Source organism: Gadus chalcogrammus, chromosome 19 (genome assembly GCF_026213295.1).
Source record: "Gadus chalcogrammus isolate NIFS_2021 chromosome 19, NIFS_Gcha_1.0, whole genome shotgun sequence".
Classification (NCBI taxonomy): domain Eukaryota; kingdom Metazoa; phylum Chordata; class Actinopteri; order Gadiformes; family Gadidae; genus Gadus; species Gadus chalcogrammus.
The window spans coordinates 18074095-18097374 of record NC_079430.1 but is presented as its reverse complement, the minus strand read 5'-3'; the positions used below and the strand labels follow the sequence as shown (position 1 = coordinate 18097374).

The 23280-nt window shown below is 44.7% G+C and overlaps 2 protein-coding genes across 2 annotated transcripts in view; both read right to left on the bottom strand.

Moving 5' to 3' along the window:
- LOC130372891 (zinc finger protein 800-like) overlaps positions 1-11211 on the bottom strand; it is a 35916-nt gene extending 24705 nt beyond the window's left edge. Inside the window, exon 1 of the mRNA XM_056579052.1 lies at positions 10757-11211. The gene's annotated coding sequence lies outside the window, so the exon portion shown is untranslated. The remainder of the gene's footprint in view (positions 1-10756) is intronic.
- A 9485-nt stretch (positions 11212-20696) lies between these two features.
- The window catches only part of atxn7l1 (ataxin 7-like 1), a 20274-nt gene continuing 17690 nt past the window's right edge, over positions 20697-23280 (bottom strand). Inside the window, exon 12 of the mRNA XM_056579051.1 lies at positions 20697-23280. This exon is cut by the window's right edge and continues 247 nt beyond it. The gene's annotated coding sequence lies outside the window, so the exon portion shown is untranslated.

Genomic DNA, 23280 nt, shown 5'->3' with positions numbered 1-23280 from the left:
GTAAGTAGTAATAGAGTAGCATGTTGTATATGATGTTCAACACAAAAACCCAAGTGTAATGTCCATGATTGTAAACTGTGACTATGTCCTACACCTTTTTGAGAGACTACATATTGAAGTAGGGAGATGTTTACGATGTTCCCTGGCCTCAGATAACTCGGACGGACACCTTGTGAAGGATTTAAATATAGGCCTAATGATATTCCCCCTAGCCTTCTTTTCATCCATCATTTAGAGTGGACGTGAAGTGGCAGGGTTCGGCCAGCAGGGGGAGACAAAATCAGGCAATATAAAGTTAGGCCAGTGGTTCCAAGGGTGTGTAGTCTGAATATATAATCACATTGGTAATAACCCTAACAGCAACTTTACGAGCAGCAGTTGACAAGTATTAATAAGCAGACACAACACTGCAATAATAATGAGTGCCTTCTCGTGGGGGGTTTACCTGACCTGGTTGATGTAGGTAGGATAGGAGGTCATAAAGTACCCTTAATGTTAATTATTAATGCGTATGAATTATAACCACAGTTCTACGGTATGTATCAGAGTTAATAATGCCATGTTTGGTAATCATCAAGGAGAAAGCTAAGTAAAGGTGGACACAAAAATCGACTTTCAAAATGTGTTATTTACCTCTGTAACTGCCAATTTGTTATTTATTATTAATTATTACAGTGTGCATTGCACCAGGACATTTGGAAAAGAAATACTGCACACAGCGCTCTCGTCAATCTGGCATCATTGTTAATTGTTCTAATCTAAGACCGTCTTATAAGATCAGAAACATATGGGATCACTGCACTATGCTAAACCAGTAGGACCATTCATTCTGTGTAGCTCATCTTGTGAGACCATTAAACACAGCCAGGCTTGGTGTTGGAACTCCCACTGTAGACAATTCACGGCGAAAATATGTAACACACTGCTGATGGTCTTGTGAGACACCGTGGATAAAAGCTTCCGCCAAACGGCTTCTGTTTATAGATTGTTTGAAGATAAGATGCAGTCAAGTAAAGTTAAGAAGTTAAGACGACATTTAAGCTAGCCGAACTCAAAGTGTCAAAACCGCCAGGAGGACCCAGCCACCCACACACACCTGTAGTTTGTAATCTCTATGACCAGTCCTATATATATATATATATATATATATATATATATATATATATATATATATATACATACACACACACACAGCATTTATTAATATAAACTCCCACTGGAACAACACATCGAAGACAAACCCCCAACAAGTCACTCATAGACCCAGTGGTCTGTGAATTTCCATGGCAACCGAAGACAGGAGTGGTGGTGATTTGTTATTGTATCTTAACAAGGGGAGGCTTTCTCAGATCAGGTTGTTGTGGTGATGGAGGGAGGAATGGCTAAACTTCTGAACATAACCTGGCTCAGTGCTTGCTGCTAGGCTTGGGATATGAGGTGAGACGCAATGTTGTAGGGGCCTTGTTTACTATCGGGCTCGCTGAAACTAAAAAGGTCAAGTTTTAAATGAAAAACCAATGAAATAACTGATAACTGAAATCCCCCTTCAGCGACCTACAAAACCGATGATTGATTTCGGATTCAGCGATCATCTTATCTACAACCTGTTGCGCGCCATCACACCCGCACCCACACACAGCTCTCGCTACACCTGCTCAAACCATGACTGGACATCATAGAGCAACAACAGCGTTCTCGTTTAAGTACATTTAAGATGTTCAACTGTCAAGAGATGACTTCATCGGGACATTTAGACTGCATCCTTGCAGAGCCATCAACGCACTCACGTCATATAGACCCCTCAATACATATTCAATACCTATTCAATAACCCACCCCAGTGTTTCCCACAGAAATTTTGGAGACTATGGGGGGGGGGGGTATGGGGGCTGGTATGGGGCGATTGTTGATTGTTGACGGGGTACGGGGGGTATGGAGCGATTGTTGACCGGGGGGGGGGGGGGGGGGGGGGGGGGGGGGGGGGTATGGAGCGATTGTTGACGGGGGGGGGGGGGGGGGGGGGGGTATGGAGCAATTGTTGACGGGGGGGGGGGGGGTATGGAGCGATTGTTGACGGGGGGGGGGGGGGGGGTGTATGTCTTCAAACTTCGCCTGAGCAAAAAAAAAAAAAAAATATTTTTTTTTTTTTTTTTTTTTTTAATAATAATAATAATTCATGTGCACGCAGAGACTATGGCGGCCGAAATTAGACTATGGCGGGCCGCCATAGTCTCGTCAATGTGTGGGAAACACTGCACCCTGGGCATTAGAAACATAAGCACAGGTGTTGGGACTCCTTAACGACACGTACTTGGACCAACTCTATTTCTGCTTACCAGGCTTTTGGAATCGGGAAACACCCACCAGCAAAGCAGAACCTAATCGTCTTTAAGCGGAAGCCTCTGTCAAAATAATCTGATCTGCAAGTGTTGATGGCCAATAACGTCTTCCAATATCATCTAACCCAAGTGCTGCTACACGCCAGTTAGCCTGCCTCTCCTGCCTCTGTATGTCTATGGTGAGAGGGGGGGGGGGGGGGCAGAACGCCTCCTATGGGATGCCAACTCCTTCCTGGTGAGGACCCCCACACAGCCCTGCCCTCGCTCGAGCCCGCCATTGTTATTAAAGGTGGGGTATGGGATTTGCGAAACGCCAGCAGATTTTGAAAGTACACAACTCAAATGGTCCTACCCCCTTCCCTTCAACACTGACTCTGACTCCACCCATTCCAAGTACATGGACGCGCAATCATGCACGAGCGCGAACACAGATTGGAGTTTAGGGTTGTCTTCTAGTGCTAGGTCCAAATGTGGATTAGCTAGTTAACTAGCTCCAGTAGCTACCGCAGGATAACAACAAACGGAAGCTTGCTCTGGGTCACGAGCTTTGAGTACGTGCACGAAGGGGTCACGCGCGTTGGGGGAGTGAAGTACGACAGTTTGATTGACGTACCTACTGTCCAATGCCACTCGGTGGTTCTGGAAATCATTGGCTGGAGTTTTTCGAGGTCTGCCCGTTTCACAGATGATTGACTTGTTTAATTTTCATGTCAGTACTTCCAACTCAGTGGCTGTAAGTGGGTTATGATAAGTATTTCAAGTAATTTTGCAAAAATGGCCAAAAAAGAGAATTCCATACCCAACCTTTAAGTATTGGCTGATATTGCACGTGTTGTGTATTAAACAATTAGCGTAATACAATCCCCCTTGAGAGACGTTTGAAAGTGTATGCGGATAAATATGTGCCAGAAATATCAATCACCTTTCCTAAAACATCCATCGTTTTTTGTGAGTAGTATGGACGACTTTATTCATCAATCATCTTCAATGGTTTTTGGATAGGGGGTAAAGTGGAGATATCTATCATGTTTAGCAGAGCTGTATCACAGTCGGCTGCAAGGCGATATATCCAAGACTAGCATCCTTCAGCTGCCTGGAGGATATGCGTCGATGCGAGATTCAGCTCTAGCCGCGTTCAACCCTCGACGCCATTAGGATCATCAGTGAGTGGATGAGTAATGAATCGATGGATTTATAATTGGAGTCAACATTGATGATGTTTCTCGTGTCAATCTTGCCTCTCTGACATAATCAAGTTTGACAGCACATCTGTGAGTTATACTGTGGGGGGGGGGGGGGAGCCTCAGCCTGCAAGACTGACTGAGGAGTTAATGCTATAGTGCACGGTTCTTCGTAAGGGGAAGGCGGGTCCTTGTTAGCATGCACATATTTACTACGGCCTAATTTCAAGTAATCACATGGGGAAGTAGGGGAAACATTGTGCTTTCCCACGGCGTCGTCCATGACTCATTCCACTGTAGCTGTGTTCTCCAGACACAGTCACAGCTCCTCAATGTCTAACATCTATGTGATTGTGGGTCAGTTTAACTTTTAGGCTGCATTAACTATTTAGTAGTGTATCAGACGCATTCTTCCAAAGGGACAATCAGATATTTTCGTTTTGGAGGACATAAAGTTCAGATAGGGGTTTGGAACCTTGCTCAAGAGTGCCTGGGAGGGTGGGACGTGAACGTTGGACATTGAACCCAGGACGTTACGGATGGGAGAGTACACCTAGCCACTACTGGGTCCTGCCCCCCTGTTTACTCCCCTGGCTGCCCCCCCCCCTGAATTAAACTGTGACTACCGCAAGCTCTAAAAGTGTCTCAAAGGATGGGAGCTCCTTTTCTAATCTACAAGTCCATGTGCTCAGGCTAGCTTCCTGTGTAAACACACCTATGTGAGAAAACGCCTAAACCTGTCTCCAAAGAAGATTTCCCTCCCCCATCAATGCACAAAAATAAATACATAAACTATTGGGTTAACCTTCAACCAATTCAGCCCAACAGTGTCCTCCTGACCGTCATCTAACAGATGATTGGTTGTAGTTTAAGACTTTTCCTTGCATTGTAACACAGCAGCACTCATCAACATCTCACCATGTGATTCTAAACCAAAGCCAGCGTCAGTATTACCATATAAACGCCCTGCAGTAGTGCTAAACCACATCAGACCACAAAAACATGCTCCTACCCCGGCTAGATTTATGAGATACTGTCTTGGGGTACTGTCTTGTTCATGATAGTTATTAACCATGATATCCAGATATTATGTTGCTTTATATCATCTGAGCCGACAGATAGAGAGGTGTAGTCCCAAACGCACACGGGGCTCACACAACAAACCCAAAAACGAGAAGAAGGAAGACCACAGAACAACCAGAGACTACAAAACGTCTCAGGATCCCGGGATCCTTCCCAGATTTCATCTGGAAACCATCATCCCCTGAATGTAATCGCCACACACGTTTATACTTATTATGAAGACAGCGGTGGTTTATAAGCCTCTCTTTCTGCTATAAAGATCCACCTGTTCCTGCATGACTTGCAATCCAATCTCTGGGCCTGGGGCTCTCTTACGGTAAGAAGTTGCTCGGTCAGGGAATACGCAGAGGGTATGACCATAAAGACGCCTCAAAGGGCCAGGGCACAACGCCGCAGGTGGACATAGCTTGCGCTAATCACAACAGTGTGTGTGTGCGTGTGTGTGTGCGTGTGCGTAGAAAGAATAGTGTTCCCCAGTGATGATCAATAGGAGGGTATAACTGTGTGTGTGTGTGTGTGTGTGTACAGAGAATAGTGTTCCCCAGTGATGATCAATAGGAGGGTAAAACTGTGTGTGTGTGTGTGTGTGTGTGTGTGTGTGTGTGTGTGTGTGTGTGTGTGTGTGTGTGTGTGTGTGTGTGTGTGTGTGTGTGTGTGTGTGTGTGTGTGTGTGTGTGTGTGTGTGTGTATCTGAGATGTTTGACGGCCAATTTCCAGGACACACAGAGGCGCTAGGCTGCTGTGGCTTAACCTAGATAAACCCTGGATTGTCGCCGGTACACCTCTGCGCTGACATGCTACGACTGTAATTGAGGCTACCCCACATCCAATAGGTGAACTAACGGGACAAATACAGTGTTACAGAATACCACTCCTATGAGTACTGTTTAGTGAAGAGACTTTTTTTTGGCCGTTAGGGGTTAATTAAAAACACGTCAGGGTCGTTAACGAGCAGGTGGGTGTCTCAGATAACCCCTCAAAGTAGACCGTGGACGTCAGGGATCGAACCCGGTAGCTTGACCGAACAACGAGAGAGAGGGAGAGAGACAGAGACAGAGACAGAGAGAGAGAGACAGACAGAGACAGAGACAGAGAGGTTTAAGCAGAGGGAGGAGATGTAGGGAGACGTACAAAAACAGCGATAGAGGATGAAAAGGTTAAAGAGAAACAGAGCGAGAAAGGACAGAATTGTTTGTGTTTCTAGTATTTTATAACTTTTTTACGATAGAATAGGGCGACGTTGCTGTCTTTCGTTCAATTCACTTTACACTGAGAGAGAGAGAGAGAGAGAGAGAGAGAGAGAGAGAGAGAGAGAGAGAGAGAGAGAGAGAGAGAGAGAGAGAGAGAGAGAGGAGAGAGAGAGAGAGAGAGAGAGAGAGAGAGAGAGAGAGAGAGATGAGAGAGAGAGAGAGAGAGAGAGAGAGAGAGAGAGAGAGAGAGAGAGATGAGAGAGAGAGAGAGAGAGAGAGAGAGAGAGAGAGAGAGAGAGAATGAATGGCCGCAGGAGCGCCCTGTAAGTGGTCTCAGCGCCTCCACCCGGCCGCCCGGGGGGGGAGACAACAACCTGCCGGCCCTCAACATGCTCCAATGCGGTCACCTTTCTCGGACTCAAGAGGACCCTCGTTGTTCCAGCCCGTTCCCCCAACAGTTCCCATTACAAAGGCTGGTCTGTTGCGCCGCCCTGCACGGACCCCTCGCTCGGCTTCCCCGGGCGGTGTGGAGCAAGCAGCCGGCCGCCCGGCCGGACGGACGGACGCGGGAGGCTGATGCCCCTTTCACACCGCCGCAAAATCGGGGCCGGTTCCGGGCCAGTTCGGAGCTAGGGCCAGGGCTTTGGTTTCACACCGCCAAAGAACCGGCTCCGGCCCCTAAAAACCGGTTCAACTCTGGCCCCGCTTTAGAGCTGGGCTAGAACTAGAACCGCTTTTACGCCGGGGGCAGGGGGAGGAGTTATCCGTACCTTCATAAACAGGAAGACCAACGAAGACCGGCATTTTTTAAAACACCGAAGTAAACAATGGACGTGAATCCGTGTATGGTTCTTTTTTGTTTTTTCTGATTTTGTTTTAAATCGGAATATTCAAAGAACGAACCATACACGGATTGAATCGAAGACGAAATTGTTGTTGTTGTGTTTGAAACTGGCGCGAGGGTTCTTCTGCGCGCCTAACCTGACGCTTGATCATTGTGTGGTGGTTCAACGCGTCAACGCGCCAACGCAGCCAGATGAGTCCATGTCCATGCAAGTGAACGGAGCGTTCCCTCTTCGTCATAACTATCAAACCAAACATCCTTCACATTCACCGAGCGAACATTATGAAAGTAAAATGCACATTTCTCGCTAAAAATGTTTCCATAAACGCATTTAATGGCGTAACTATGTTACTATTTCCACCCAGAATAAAGAAAGATGTCGGCCGTATGCTTCTGTCCAAGCTCACTAGCGGAGACGTTTGCAGTGACGTTGCTCACGCCGGCTCCATGGCTGGCTCTTGCCGGTGTGAAACCAACCGGTTCTTAACTGGGGTAAGGCTGGAACCAGTTTGGAACTGGCCCTAGCACCAGCCCGGAGCTGGCTCTCGGTTCTTTTTGGTGTGAAAGCGGCATGACTGGTGCCGTGAGTGTCGAGGCTCGGTTCGTGCTTAAAGATGGCTGAATCGTCGCTATCGAACGTTGTTTTGACGGGGGGGGGGGGGGAAGACGGTGCGCGATATTGACAGGCTGGCGCTGGGAAGGTTTTGCCATCTGTCCTAATAAAGAGAGGCTTAACTCGGATCTTTATAAGCCTGATTCTTGCAAAACCAAAAATAACAAATATACACACACACACACACACAAGCTAGATCTATCGCCGCTATAAGGCAGCCAGTGCGGCCGTGTGTGCACATAACACACAGGCCTTACACCAACTGCTACTATTTGAACCGTAACAGGCCTGATCCCCTGATTTTTATACTCCGTATGGTCTAGTTTGTGGTTACAGCTGGTGGTCTAGTAATGGGTCGAAGTTGCCCACTACGGTACTGTACCGTAAATCCTAGAGTTGATTTGTGTTTGACAACTTTTCAAGGGGCCTCAAATACATCAGGTCGACTTCAAGTTATTGACCTAACACTCCTACACCGCATCGGACAGGAAAACAATCTTATTTATACCTTGTATTGTTCTCTCTGGTGCTCATCGGATTTGGATGTGAGCCAAGGATCAGGAGAAGGGTCAGCCACAATTAGGAAATCATCAATTTTGGTAAACACAGGCTAAGCTAGATAACTAGTCTCAGGTGTCCTGGGACATCTGAAACTCTGCTGCTGCACCTAGTTACAATGAATGGCTTCAGTTACTTTACGCCGCATGTGTAGGAAGTTAACGTGTCACCACTTCAACTATTTGCAGGAGAGGTTTCAGTTCAAACACACACACCATATCCAGGACTTTTTTTTATACATATAAAGAATTCCAGTAAAATCCCACTGTATACTTAGTGTTTTAGTGTCATGTTAAAGACATTTACCGAACCAAACTTTATTTATATAACGCCTTTCGAGCAAATTTGCAATAGGGTGCTTAACAATACAATGAAAATATACAAAAATAAATGAATAAATTGAATTAGGGGAATACTGAACTAAGCAGGTATGGTTTAAGGTTTATTTTAAAAGGTGTTCACATATTGTGATGCCCTCAGCTCCACCTTATATGTGAAGCTTAATAAAAAAAACACATGAATAAAAACTGCAAGTTTGACACCACATTACAAAGACAAAACAAGGGTCAGGGTGCCTCAACCAGTAACGGGGCCAGGGAAACACGTGATATCAATACATTACCACACATTCACACCCACTCTCCACACACAGAATGTGTGTCCACACACACAACTTGGAACAGTAACGGGGAGCAGGGGACCCACGCGCACTGCCCAAAAGGCGCAGCGTTAGAGCAGCACCCAGATGATAATACGCCCAGTTAAATTCTAAACCAGACACGCGTGGCGCACTGTGGCCAGCGAAAACGCATATGGGAACCGCGGATTACGCTCCACGTTTCATCACCTAGTGCACCGTTCACGCAGGGTCTACAGTCCTATCCACATCGAGTCGGTGCGTTCGTCCCGCATGACCGAAATACATCACCGAGCCATCTGTCACACAATAATAGCCCTCATGCACGCACTAGCAACACAGAGGAAGCACCACAGGGCGAGCAGAGATCGCTGATCCATCAAATATCTAGGCGATCCACTTCTCCAGCCACGAACGATGAGCATCTGCACGGTGCCTCCACAACAATTATGATCCCGGAGAAGGATCGAGCGATCCCTCTCGTAAACCTCCACATGATCGCTACACCGTTTGGACATAGCAGAGCGCACGGCGAACGCTGTCCCCCTCAGAGCAACCGGGTATCCGTCGGTTCCTTGTCATCAGCGGGGTGTAGCGTTAGCACGGACCACTACCACCACCACCCCCACCACAGCCCTTACTTTGCAACTCCATCGCCCCCCATGGGCGTGCAGCGCGGGCCGCAGGCGGTGACGCAAACGGCACCGTTTGATTATCGAATGACAGCTTTCTAATTCGCGACTAGTCCCGATTCCGAAACGCGAACACCAAAATGTCCACTTGGATCGCGGTAGGGCAGCGAAACAGAGGACCGATGATGGGGCGGTCGAGAACGAGGCAGTTCGATCCCGGATCGGCGAGGCTCTCGGTTGCATAAGTGTTGGTCTGGAACTTGATCAAACGGTGCGAAAAGGAGTCATCCCGTGCACAGTGCACACGCATCCGGGTGGTTTCGACGTGGTGGTGGGTGGGAGTGTGTGTGTGTGGTGTGGGGTGGGGTGGGGGGTGGGGATATCGCAACGTGCCGGGGCCTCAAATCAGACCTCGAGTTTTTGGTTCGAGGAGGAACTACGCAGGACATATGGGAAGCCCGAGTGGCCTCCTCGCTCTGTCTGGTGGTGGTGGTGGAGGAGGCTAGTGCAGCTTGGCTACGTCCTGCTAGGACGCATGCACGCAGATGACGGTGAAAGACAGTAGGGGCAGCCGGAGTGGAACTTGGGACTGCATGCATCCACTCACAGGCAGGCCGGGGGATGAAAGGACCCCGCGTGAATAGTATTGTGTTGAGCCTTTTTGTTGCACCTTAGAGTCCCCAACTATTTACAAAAGGGTTCGCCTTTTGCACACAAAAAAACACAACCTATCGCGACGGAGTGAGCAGCTGCCACCATCAGGCTCGGCGCAAAGCAGTAGCGATGTGCAGCCCTGGTCGTCCCCAGTTTGATGCTAACTACGTGATTTCGCCCCGACACACTGTTTTTTTCGGGCTGCCCTGCTTTGGCCAACGAGGCAGCCACGGCGCAGAGCTGGTACCGTTCGTTAGTGCTCATGGCACGATTCGCATCGCCCCCATTATCCCATCATCCCCCCCACCACGAAAATCTCCCATTTGCACGGTGATGTTGTCAGTCTAAAGGCCGATAGTTTAGACGATTAAAGGAGCTTAACTTGATTAAAAAGAACAAACTGGGTACAGAATGCACCTTTCAAACCCGTACACGGAGGCCCCTTCGGAAGGGTAGCAGCATGGCGTGGGGAGTGCGGCGTAAAAACGAGATAACCCGAATTAAACACACACAAAGACTGCAGGCGACACTGTCACGACCACGTCCAACGCCTTCCCCACCATATTACTGAATCTATCGGAAATATACGGACCGTTCAAGACCTTTCCGGAGCGGTATAAGCGTATCTGTGGGGCGCTGCGCTTTGCGGCGGTGTGGCACCTTTTCCAAAACGAAGCCGCTTGGCGCACAGGACTCTGGCGACTCCTTCCATTTTTGCGCGTCCACCTATCGACTAAAAATGTCGGCCCGGATACTATTTGAACTGTGAGGCAGTAACGAACACATTTAGTTGTAGCCCCCCGTCGCGAAAACCGCCGAGGGGAGCCGCTACGAGCCGCTGAAACCGTCGCTCTCTCCCTCCTAGTCCGGGCAGAACAAGAGGGCGATGACGCCATTTTCTGCACAAAACAACCGCGTTCGGTCCGGGAAGACGGCGGCGCCAGCGGGTTTAAACCTCTACCCCGCACTCGTATCGCTCAAATGAAGAGCCAATATGAAGCAAAAGGTTTCCAGAATAGTTCTTACCTGGGTATTTGCCGGTTCCGCGGGCGGGAAAGGCCGTTTCGAGTGGTGGTTTGTGACTGCGTTAGCCGTGTGCGTGCCACCTTCTCGGGGTCCGCGTCCGTCTCTGGCTGTGGCCGAGCTGCTGGAGCTTCGCGCTGCCGGAGGTTTGTTTATTACGCCGGGTCGCGCCGATGGCTCTTCACAAGTTCCTCTGAGCAGCTGCCCCCTTTTTTGTGTCTCTCAATGGACCCCCCAAAACAAAAAAAATATCGCTTTTGCGAGGAAAGTGAAGCGGACACCTCTTAGTCGGGAAATGGCGTCTTTGAATTTGTGATTGTCTGGGGTAAAAAAAAAAAGGGGAAATGTTTGACCGGGACAAACTAAGTGGTGAGGAGTTTGAGTGGACTGGGTCCCCGGTTTGTGGTTCACCAGTGCGCAAGGGCTTCCCACTGTCACCCCGAAACGAGTGTTTAAATGTTTAGTATTTGGATATAAATGCGCAAATGTTTTTTTGGAGTAGGCTATGGATTGTTTTTAGAATAAAGGTTGGTGACGAGCAACGCCAAATAAATTAAGGGTTGCCATGGCTACTCGTTGATTGATCTCCTCCTCCATGGATTATCCAATTAATCAGTATAAATGCGTGAATGAGTGGCGTGTGCCTGATCTACTTTAATGCACTTCTATTGATTTGGGAATATTCAGTCCAGCGAACATTGTTACGCCAGTCGGTTCATAATAGAAAGCCTGCGTTTTTTAGCCAAATCTTGTGTAGCCTATATAAATGCCCTGTGTATGAAACGATTGGTAAACGATTATGCTTCGTGCAAATTATGTAAACATAATTCATCCGCAACATTGCAACTTTTAATATAACCTAGCAGCCTTGCTACTTCAACTTACTAGTGCTACTAATTAAATATATTGAGACATGCTTCTGAAAGTTAGTTACTTACATGCCAAACGTATTCGGATTGAACCAACAAACAAATAAATTAATAATTAAATGTATCCATAATAAAATATGCTGAAATGGCATTCGGTTAGTTGGACGCAGGTTCAGTTAGATGCATAGGTCAAACTGCATAGCTTTGATAAAACACCCAAAAAAAAAAAAGGAGTTACACATCAATTCAGCTCGAATATATATCACACTATACAGCCTATTGTGCTACCTGTTGGAAAGCACCAGGCTGCCCTCCATCGCCTGCCGGCCACAGCGTGTTTAACAGCAGAGCCGCGAGACGGAGGCTTCCGCTGACTAATCACTGGCGGCGGTGGCGCGAGTTTACTCTCTGTCTCTCCTCGCGCGCAGGTGCAGCCACAACTTCGTTGCTATGGCGCTACTGTGCGCGAGAGTGCCACTTCTGCTTCCCATGTGCAGCAGCGGGCCCCGGTGACGCGCACGCGGACACGGGCTCCGCCGGTTCAATAAAAAATACACGACGTTGGCGCAACTTTTCAACTTATCACCCTTTCGTGTTCCCGATTTCGTGTTCACTGAATAGTCAGGGGTGGAATAATATTTATATGGCATAGTATACATATTTTATATTATAACCTAGATAAGCTACACATTAAAGTATGCAGGGACCAAACTAGTAGAGTAATATAATAGGGCAGTCGTTTGGATGGCTTTAGGCATTTAATGACCGATTTTTACGTTAACATGGACGTATCTGCAGTCTGTTCTTTTGCTTTTATTGTACTATCGCAGTTCTTTTCAACTGATGCCACCATTAAGGCCATTGACAAAGGTTTTTTTAAAAACCCTATTCATTTTAAACTATAATTCAGTAACAACTAAAGTTGGTGTTTGAGTTGTCTGGAGTTCGACGGACTACTTTTTCAGTATTCTCCCGAACATTAAGCATCGCGTTACTTTAGATCCGTGAGCCTCGTGCCCCGGAGGTTCATCTCCCCTCTCCTCGCCCAGGTTCCCCTTCAGCACAAGGACACGGTTCCTCCCTGATAAAAGCACACAGACACGCCTACGTTATTAGAACAACACTAAGCTAATACTCCCAATAAAATATACTATAGTATCATAATACAATAGTAATACTATCGTTTCCCATACCGTCCACTAGACTAGAGGAGGTATCTTGCTGGGACCGTTGGGATAACGGGCAGCAGAAAGGTTTAACTGTTAGCTAGCTAGCTAGTCCCTTAGTTTCTAAACATATTGTGTTACATTATTTCCCCCGGAATGTTTAGCTTAGGCTTCTAAATGCGATACAGTTTGGAAGGTATTGCTTCGCTGTAGTTAGCCAAGTAAACTTTCAAACAAGTGACAATGAGGGGAAAGCATGGTTCATCTATAGGCCTACTTGTTGTTAAGATTACATTTCTGTAATCGTACACACAGGCCCTGATGGGCGATAGACTAATATTTAAAATATAGTGTATTTATCTGTTGTTAGCCTATATTTTAGCTGTCGGTGGAATGAAGTAACTGAATTAGGTGGTTGATGTTTTGGATTGGGGAAGACACTGATCAGGGCCAAAATGACTGGCCTTTCCCGCCCAGTAACAATTCGATTGATGGTGCTATACATATAAGCCAGCAAAAACAACATATTAAAGCAGGCTATTTCTCCAAATCCAAGTGTGTGTGTGTGTGTGTGTGTGTGTGTGTGTGTGTGTGTGTGTGTGTGTGTGTGTGTGTGTGTGTGTGTGTGTGTGTGTGTGTGTGTGTGTGTGTGTGTGTGTGTGTGTGTGTGTGGATTTTTCTTAAAATTAATGTAAATTATCCAACTATTCACATAGTCTATATCATTCACAGGAAACCGACATAACTGTGGATATCAGGATATAGGGTGTGTTTTTTGTTTCAAAGGCAAATATAGCCTATGTGTTTTGAAACTGGTCCCATAAATAGTTGTATAGCCCAATAATCCAGCCCTTTCTTTTGGGCCCAGGAGAGTGCTTGACAATAGGTGCCCACTGCTTTTGCCTTAACACAATTAACTAAACCACCGGCATTATACCATTATCATAAGAATGCTGTTGGCTGGGCTGGAACTCTGCATTCATCGACGTATAGCAGCATTGAACTGTTGAGCTGTTATCTTTTCAATAACATTCAAAATGCATTCATCACAGTAGCCAGTGATATGTTTGGATGGTTTGATTTAGAAACGATTGAATTTAATTAATTCTTAAGCTATACCTTTTTTTTAGTAACAATTAACTTATTGTCATCTATATATTTGTATTGGATTATCACACAGTGTTAATCCTTTAAAGCTATAAATTGTCTCATTAAGCCATAATGTTTAATGGTTTATAAAATAACGGTTTGTTTTTAAAGGCTAATTTGACTTTGGTTCCACATTAAGATTGGACCATTTTGTACCAGCATGTTAAAGTTAATCAAAGTGATTTTTCTTGTCCTGAATGAGAAGGTAGGGGTTTGACATCATGCTCAAAGATGCCAACAGTCAGACTGTTGACAGAAGTTTGAACCTGGCAAATTTTGGCTGGGAATCAAACCACATTACTTGACTATGAATTATTGTTTTCACTGCTCTATGCTGTGTGACCATGGGGTCAATATCACTCCATCTCACATATTTTTCGTCAAAGTGTAGGTGTATTGGGAAGTGTGTTCTAACTGTTTATAAAGTTTAAATTCAGACCTGATTCAACCTGTTTTGACTACAGTAGGTTCTCAGAATAATCGTAAATACCATATTGGACTGCAGAGGAATTGTGTCTTTCTAGTTTATTCTGGGACTGTTTCTAACCGTCCATTGTCCTTTTTAAATAAATGAATAAATCAGTGATTCTCAATTTCTGATGTTTAATCTTGTGTAACCACAATATTAGGCACAAGGTTTCAATGGCTTACTTATCATTGAGTTTAGAAAAATGTTTGCTAAATGTGTTTTAACTGTAAATTAAGGAATTGTGGTTAACTGTATTTTTGGTATATACATTAATCATATTTTGGTTGTGGACTAGTGACACAAGTGGGTCCAGGGACACAAGTAGGTCCAGGGGCTACATCAGTTTACGATCACTGATCAAAATAATATTCCTGAGGTAAACCAGTGTCCATTTGCATCTTGTGATTTGTTAAAAGAAACTTTACAGGATGCAAAAAACAAATCTGTGTTGTTAAACATTATTGCCAGGTAGCCTTTGATGAATTTCACGTCAATGTTATTTGTATAGCCGTTAATAACAGATACAGTCTCAAAGGCCTCACAGGCCTACCCCACCTTCACCCCTCACCCCTCACCCCCTCAGCCTAAGCTCTGAAAAGGGCAAGGAAAAAAACTCCCCCAAATCCCAGAGGGAAGAAACCATGAGAAGGAACCAACCAAGGCTGGGTTAGGAGTGCAAGAGGTGCCGAATAGAAAGGCAAAGCTTTTGCCATCACAGAACCATGTCATGGATGCGGCAATAGCTCCCATTTAATCAACAATGTAACAATCTGACTCACCCATTAAAATGTAACATTTCAAGGCCTTTTAAAACAATATGTGGCCACTTTTACTTGTTCACGACATTAAAAAGCCTAAAAATATCCTTTATGTACCTTTTTGAACAAATATATGTGCTTCGTAAATGTTCTTTTACTTAAATTGCCAAGGTATCACAAAATACAAATTTTCAACTTCATATTCCATCAGGATTTCAATAAATGGCTGCTCAAGGGGACTTCCGCTGACTAATAGACCAATCGGAGTCAGTGTAGTTATCGCTGAGTCAGGTTCTGGAACAAGGTGTATCCTCACATCACATGATGCCAATAAGTGGCACCTGGTGGGGCAGACCCAGAATGACAAATTCAATGTGTGTGTCCATCAATCCTCTTGGAATATAAAATAAGAGAAGAGCATACGGTAAAATTAATGCCAAAATGTGAGGTGTTGTTTGAGACTCCTGTGGTCACTTATCTATCGTGGTGTGTTTGGAAGAGAAACGTGTTACGATGCTTATTCTTGCTTACCTGAATGAAAAGCACCTTGCACTACCACTGCATCACCACAAACCACTGAAGGAATGCCACATTACTCACTTATTCAGCCATTATATCCGAAGTGACTCCCAGTGAATTCAGATAGGCTAAATGTCATGAAGGGGGCTGGGCCATTTTGGTTTGTGCATTTAACAAGCGTAGGTAGTGTGTTAACCTTTACGTGGAGACAGGGTGTTCCTGTCTATTTTGGTCACACAGCTTAGAAGAAACCAGTGAAAAGTGACAACACGTTAGACCAGGATGTGGAGATAGGACGTGTAAGAAGGATGTGTAGGTAGGACGTGTAAGACGGATGTGTAGGTAGGACGTGTAAGAAGGAGGTGTAGGTAGGACGTGTAAGAAGGAGGTGTAGGTAGGACGTGTAAGAAGGATGTGTAGGTAGGACTTGTAAGAAGGACGTGTAGGTAGGACGTGTAAGACGGATGTGTAGGTAGGACGTGTAAGAAGGAGGTGTAGGTAGGACGTATAAGAAGGATGTGTAGGTAGGACGTATAAGAAGGATGTGTAGGTAGGACTTGTAAGAAGGATACGTAGGTAGACGTTTAAGAAGGATGTGTAGGTAGGACGTGTAAGGATGTGTAGGTAGGACGTGTAAGAAGGATGTGTAGGTAGGACGTGTAAGAAGGATGTGTAGGTAGGACTTGTAAGAAGGATGCGTAGGTATACGTTTAAGAAAGATGTGTAGGTATGACGTGTAAGATGGATGTGTAGGTAGGACGTGTAAGAAGGACGTGTAGGTAGGACGTGTAAGAAGGATGTGTAGGTAGGACGTATAAGAAGGACGTGTAGGTAGGACGTATAAGAAGGATGTGTAGGTAGGACGTGTAAGAAGGATGTGTAGGTAGGACTTGTAAGAAGGATGCGTAGGTAGACGTTTAAGAAGGATGTGTAGGTAGGACGTGTAAGAAGGATGTGTAGGTAGGACGTGTAAGAAGGACGTGTAGGTAGGACGTATAAGAAGGATGTGTAGGTAGGACGTGTAAGAAGGCTGGGAAGGAGGACGTGTAAGAAGGATGTGTAGGTAGGACGTGTAAGAAGGATGTGTAGGTAGGACGTGTAAGAAGGATGTGTAGGTAGGACGTGTAAGAAGGATGTGTAAGAAGGACGTGTAGGTAAGACGTGTAAGGATGTGTAGGTAGGACGTATAAGGATGTGTAGGTAGGACGTGTAAGAAGGATGTGTAGGTAGGACGTGTAAGACAGACATCAGACAACCAATTCCAGGGCTGGAGCCAACTGTACTTCCTGTGACTAGTGAAAAACCCTGGGTCAATGGTTATGAATGAACTGTGTGACAATACTATTTACGGAGAAGGTATTTAGCAGGCACTTATATCTCAAGTTAATTGAGATGCAATGGTTAACGAGCAGGTGTTAGGGTAGCGTTTCTCCGTCCATTTAATGACAAAATAATATATATATATATACAGTGTATATATATGTATATATATATATATATATATATATAGATACAGTGTATATATATATATATATATATATATATATATATATATATACATATATATATAGTATATATATATACACACACACAAATAAACGCACACACACTTATGTTATATTATAGACCATATAAACCTGTAGGCCTACTTCCCAGTTCCCGTTAGTTGATAAGTGACTCGGATTTGCAGTCAACAAATCCCATCACTCGCAATGACAGCCTAATCCTACCTTCTCCTTAATGGCATAGTCCTACCTGAATTAACTAACTGTTTTGGCCTGAAGTGTCAACTAAATGACATCCTAGCTCTACCTGCTTCTTTATTGAATAGTCCTACCTGAATTCACTGTAATGGATTTGGCTTGAAGCATCAATAAATAACAGCTAAATAGTCATATCAATATTAACAGTATTATCACAAGGTTAAACAAGTCGTGTTTGCTTATGCATTTGAGAAGGTTTGCATTAATTTTTAATAAAAACCTCCGGGCCCACATAATCTAAATCTAAAAGGAGAATAATATGTAATAATAATCAAGTAAAAACACTCCTTAAATTATGAACAACTCAGGTGAGAGGGGAGAGTCCCAGCCATTGAATATGAATGTGTGTGAAAATGGCCACAAAGAAGAAAAAACACAAATACAGTCATCTTCCTCCTCCTGCTCTCATTCGTGAAGCCATCTCTCACTCTCCCTCCCCCCCACTGCCTCTCTCTGGGTTGAGTCAAGGGCGAGTGAAACGCGGCGCAGAGTGATCTCCGTTTACAGTCCGTCACCTTCCTCTTCCTCAGCCTCAGTGGGGGTAATTGATTTCAAATGACATTTTGCACCTTTCGTCACCTGCTTACATTTCGGGGGCCAGGCCAACCCGTTTTCCAGTTAAGCAGCAGGGTGAATACAGCTGCCTGTTTCTCCGGTTGAAATAGGATGTTGTATCCTTGACTTAATGAGTCAAAGGAGGGGGTAAGATATGGAAACACAGCATACCACAATACTGACACGCGACTAAAAAGTATGTCAAAGACCCACCATTAAACAATCCTAGCACATGAGGGAGCTTTGAACGCTCTTAGCTGATTATGTGCAGTACTCGTTAATTCCCCCAGGGGGAGTTCTCTCTCTCTCGGTCTTCAGTGTCGACCTTCACAATGGGAGGTCAGCTCTGTAGCCTGAGGAAGATGAAGGGAATCATTGGCTTCCTGAAAGGACGTTTTAAAACAGGAAGGCTGCCTCCGAATGGGGAGATTTGGGGGTGGGACTGGGTTCTCTTTATAAAAAGAAACAGCAAATAAACACAGATAAATACAAGGCTATTTTCAAGAATAATGTGTGAGAAATGGTGTATTAGTGACTCAACGATGTACTCGTTCTTTGCCTTAAGACAATTGGTCCATGCTTTCGACAGTCTAGTATCAGCCAAAATTAATATTGATCATAATATAATATTTTGATCTTGTTCGTAACAGGCCAAAACTATGCATTGGAAGTCTTATGTATTGTCACCTTCAACGTCCAAGGTAATAACAAGGGCCTACTGCGCAGACATGCTCTTCAAATTTGATACACAAAATGGTGAAAAAGATAGAAAACAGATGTAAAAAGGTGCTATGTAGATGTGAAGGGAATGCAGAAACGAACTGAGGAGAGTGAGAATTTGATAATAAACCCATGAAAACATCTTCTCCATCTCTGCTCCCTAGTTTCCTACATTTGTCCACCATTAAGCGTTGACATAGAATCTCCAAACCAATAAAGGAAGATGCCCTGATTGGTCAGAAGTCAGCAGGGAGTGGTGGTAGATCTAAATTAAAGGCGCAGTCAGCTCCAAACCAAAACCCATTTCGGCTGATCACCGCTATGGTATTTCTAACAAATCAAAGCCCTGAAATCGTACATATACAGTACCTTTTTCAGGCAGTGCAATATCAACCGATAAAAGTTTTTGTGCTGGTCACTTGAGCTGAACTAATTTAATCAAACTTCCCATAAAAAAATAATGATATATTCCAATCATTCAATACAAGCCTACATATCTTTTTGTTTATTTTACAGTAATTGATCAAAGCGTAGCCAACTCTTGAAAAGGCAGTTGAGTTTGGAAACATTCAATATTCAGATTAGTTGAGCCCCAACCAAAAGCTGCATTAGCCCCTGCTGGTCTGCGGTCTCCCACATATCTCTAACGCAGTACACAAAATATCTTTACAAATATATTCATATAGGTATAGATTTATAAACATCTCAAATACTTTATATATTATAAATAACAGCAGATAAAAGGGCATTATGACAAAGTGCAAAAGGGAAACAGCAAGGGAAACAGCTTTATAAAGAACACCTGTGTCCAATAGTTACTCCGATTTGAGCCACAAAAGACCAGAAATAGTCAACGGCTTGGAAATACACGAGTCGATGGAGCGACAGCATCGCATTAGCTTCAGCCACAACATACTATTAAAAAAACCAACGTTGACAAAGTGCGGCCAAGACCCCCACCACAAAGTAAAAACAAAAGTACTGCAGATTGATTTGTATGAACAAAAAAAAAATACTAAAATGAATTTGATTCTCTTCCAACAGTCCGAAGGCTGTAATGTGGGCCAGGCTGACTGTTGATATTGACCTGCAAAAGGCCTCAAGTACCTGAGCCCTTTATCACAGTAGAAAAACACAGGTTTAGCTCATAACTTTAATTATGGGTCCGTTGGATGTAGGTATGGCCGTGTAGTATATTAAACCGACACAGTGTATAGCTGGGAAAAGGGGCCTTTTGAAATGCTTTTGATCACGTCGTCACCTTGACGAGCAGTAGCCCACTACTGGAAACACAGTGCATTGCATAAGCAGGCAGACTAGGTGTAATGTCACCCTATGACCGCTCATTTGCATAAAAAAACAACATGTGCTGCTGGTCATATCCATTGGATGAATCCGATGACGGTGAAACATGCAAAGCATCATGGGATATAGTGCAGACCTCAGCTTCCTGGGATACACTTCCTTGGTGGTGCATTATGGGTATTAAGTGGTTCACTAGTTAGGGAACCGGCTTTTGTACAACAGTGTTGACGTCACAAATGGTGCACAAGTGGACCAATCTGAACACAGCCTGCCCCCCCCCCCCCATGTTATTCAATGCAAATCCTTGCCCCCCCCCCCCCCCTTCTAGATGAGTCTTGATACAGCCCTGCTCCTCTTCGACAAAGGTGAGCCACAGCAGCCAACAGGTTGAATTGGTGCACATGCAAGAGTTTCTTGAAGCAAAAACCACAGGAAGAGAAGAGCGCTTCTCTTGTCTTGTTTTGCACTAGGGTGAATGGGTTCCAGAGCTACCCAAACCTTCTTGTTTGAATCTATGCCTGAATTTAAATAAAGTTGTCCTCCAAAGGTGTGCCATAAAAAAAAAGAAAAGAAGAACGCTTCTCAACATCTCTGGATCTTTCTTCGTCGTGTTATTCTGTTGAGTCAAGGCACACACTCTTCATCTATGAGGCCGTGTTCTATCCCCCCCCCCCCCCCCCCCCACCCCCAGCTGTGTGGAACCGTGTCGCCAACACGTTAAGCAAGGCATTTAGGCAAGGAGCGTTTACTCCATCGTACGCGTGGTGGGATTGAATCGGACAACTCGGTCACAAGGGTCACGGCGTCGTGCGACAGGGAGAGGACAGCAGCTCAGGCCGTTGGACTGAGGAACCTTCACTGAAGACCACAGCACAGGTTGGGGCTCAAAGTGCTGATGGGGGGGGAAGATAATGCAGACGAGCATCTGAAACATCCAGGGGAAAGACTTGATGCATAGAGTGTCCAAAAAAAAAAAGAAATAATAATCAGAGCCATTTTGAAAACATTTCAGGTAAACATCGTTGACATATTACATACGTTACGCAAGCGAGCAAAGAGATGGAAGATAGAAAGACTTATGTAGAAAAATATCAATTTTTTTTAGACAGAGGAAGAAACCTTGGGGGGAATGTGTGGAGGTCTATGTTTTCAGCCAGTAACTCTTTCACAAAAAAAAAAATAGTCAATTTCTATAAACCAATTGATCACCGCCTGATAACAAGCCTCCACAATGAAGGAAAAACACAAACCCATCGGATAGCGGACTCACTGAAATCTATTATTTTCTATTCTTAATGTCCCCACACACATAAGCAGGATAAGGTTTAGGGGCGGATTGTCACGACAAAGCACTGAGGAGCCATCACAGGGTGTTTAGACGCTGCAGGCATCCTGGTACCAATACAGTCACAGTCTCATAGTCTAGTCAGTGGTTAGGCAGTTCTGGGGTCAAACCCACAATGTCCGCTCTCCAGCTCAAGGCAGGGTCCACAATAAACGCCTGCCTCCAGCCTATGGCTGATCGATTTCAGGGTTAAATATGAAAACAATTGATCGATTCTTCCACTTTGGCCAGCAAAAAGACACAATTCTATTCGGGTATTTGGGACCCTTTCTGTAGGCATCCTTGAGATAAACCTTAAGTTAACCTTAACCCTTATACCTGCTGCTGATTGACTTGTATACGGAATTCACTGAAAGTCGCTTTGGATTTAAGGGTCTGCTAAAAGACTTAACAGTACCGGTTGGAAGTCACTGGTATAGTGGTTAAAGGATGCTCAGACAATCTAAACCAACTTCTGTTGTTGATTACCAAGAGGGTTTGGCTCAGGGATAGGTTAGGACCACAGTGTTGCTAGCAGATATATCTCATCCACTAGGGCTCTCTCTCACAGTGAGCAGTGTTTACAAACAGACAGGGAGTGACGTCGTAGTGCGCCATTATCAGCGCCCTGGGGTGAGTGTGATAAGCCCTTACAGGCCGTTTTGAAAATCGGCCTTTTCTGACATCACAAGTGGGCGTGTCCACCTAGATCTGTGCTGGATAGATCAGTCCGCCAGCCTTCCCAGTGGATTCTAGCAAACGTTGCTCATCTATCCAGCACAGATCTAGGTGGACACGCCCACTTGTGATGTCAAAAGAGGCAGATTTACAGGGCTTGTGTACACCCTCACACCTGGTGGATCAACACGTCACCTTTAAAGTTCTCGCTATGCAGCCACTTCGGAAGGCAGTAACTACTCCTGACCATGTGCCAGAGGACTCGCTCGGCAGCCGGTTACAATTTCTAACCGAGGTATAACCCATCAACAGCGTTGTGTTTTATGAACAGTGCTAAACAGTAGCCTAGCGCGGCGAAACAGCAGGAATTAAGGGGGCGCAGCACAGTCGTAACCATAAACTTTATAGGCTGTTGGCAATGGCGGACGTTCTTTAAAAACACTCCCTTATAAAACAACACCTTCCCCGAGACTGAGAGTTAATTGCAAGCAGAATCGTTGAAACGTAGGAATAAAACCAATCTTACGACTTTTTTCCTGTTTCACACTCAGGGAAAAATAATTAACAATAAATAAAAATAAAATAGAATACAAGATATGTACAATTTCTTTTTACAATATCAACTCTTGTAACACTTTTGATTCTCAAATGCTTTTTGTTTTTGTTGCATAAACTGTATCGTTAAATCCTATTTTGTTGCTCTCAAATGAATAATAAACGAATTCCATGAATTAGATATTAACAAGCCGAACATCCAGATTCACAACTGCGAATCCATTGAGTCCAAAGACACAACGACAGAGTTTGTGTGTTCCTTGAAACATTCAAACACGCACACAAGCAGACGCCGGAACACACAAATAGAATAAAAGTTCTCAAAAATAAAAAAATATAAAGAACACAAAACCAATAGTCAATCCTTTGTCTTGACGTTCGGTACAGCTGTGAACTGTGTGTACTTGTCCGAGGGAATCCATGAGGAAAGGAAGGAGGAAGTAAGTGTATGACTTCCTGTCAACCGCCCCCCCTTCCAAAACAGACCACAGAGTTCCATCCAGGTCACCTGACCTCCGAAAAACAGGAACCAGGAAACATATATCAAAAAATCCATGACTGGTCTTTGAGGAACAGATATTCCAGAATACAAAACTATACTTCTCTTGGATTAGCAACAAATGCTCTTGGATATTTTCCCTTTTTCTTTAGGGTAAGAAGTTTATTATCGCCAGAAAGAAATGTACTCGTGTTCTGG